The sequence below is a fragment of the Corvus brachyrhynchos genome, unplaced genomic scaffold (genome assembly GCF_000691975.1).
Source record: "Corvus brachyrhynchos isolate BGI_N302 unplaced genomic scaffold, ASM69197v1 scaffold543, whole genome shotgun sequence".
NCBI lineage: Eukaryota > Metazoa > Chordata > Aves > Passeriformes > Corvidae > Corvus > Corvus brachyrhynchos.
Window position 1 is genome coordinate 151,281 of NW_008237236.1, and position 988 is coordinate 152,268.

At 68.1% G+C, this 988-nt stretch overlaps 1 pseudogene; it reads right to left on the reverse strand.

Annotated features, from left to right (window-relative positions):
• Positions 1-965, reverse strand: part of LOC103612507 — a 2,684-nt pseudogene extending 1,719 nt beyond the window's left edge.
• Positions 966-988: the final 23 nt, after the last annotated feature.

A 988-nucleotide genomic window follows, 5' to 3' on the forward strand; every position in this document is an offset into this window, starting at 1 on the left:
CCGCCTGGTGCACCGAGTAGGTGATGAAGCAGAGGCTGGGCGTGCACACCAGGATGATCTGGAAGACCCAGTAGCGGATGTGGGAGATGGGGAAGGCCTTGTCGTAGCAGGCCTGGTTGCAGCCCGGCTGCAGCGTGTTGCACATGAACATGGTCTGCTCGTCCTCGTACCCCGTCTCACCCACGATGGCCACGATGAGGATGCGGAAAATCACCACCACCGTCAGCAGGATCCTGGCAGGGGGGAAAGGTGGGCATGGGGAGGGGGGGGGGTCTGCAGCTGGGGGTGGCGCCTGGGGTCTGCCTGGAGGGGTGGGTTGGACACGGACACGTGGGTCCTGTCTGGACATGGAGACGTGGGTGGGGTCTGGACACCTGGGTTGGACCTGAACATGTGGGGCTGGACCCAGAGCCGTGGGTCCCACCTGGACACGTGGGTCAGAGCTGGACACGGGGGTCCCACCTGGCCCTGGACTCCCGGGATTTACGTGGCCGTGGTCACCTGGTCCCACCTGGCCGCGTGTCCCCTGCCGGGCACGTGGCTCCCCCGGTCACGTGCTCCCCGCGGGGACACCAGAACCCGTGGGCAGCCCCGAGCCACCCGGGTCACCTGGGGCCACCTGGATCTGGACACGTGGGTCACACCTGTCCCCCAGGTCTCACCTGTCCCCAGGTCCCAGCTGTGCCCCAAATCCCGGGTGTCCCGTCAAATCCCACCTGCCCCCAGATCCCACCTGGATTTGTCCCAGGTGCCAGTCGGGGGGTGTCACCCAGGCCCCCCCAGGTGCCCTGCGGGGAGTGGGGACAGGTTTGGGGACATGTGGGGACCTTTTCCTCCCTCCCCCTACGCGGGAGGGGCCCCCCCGGGCTGTCCCAGTGTCACCAGTGTCACCTGCTGCCGGAGGGGAGGTGACAACGGGGAGGGGACAGCGGCGGGGGGGGAGCGGGGGAGGCTTTGGGGGTCCTGGGGGGCCCTTGGGACGGGATTT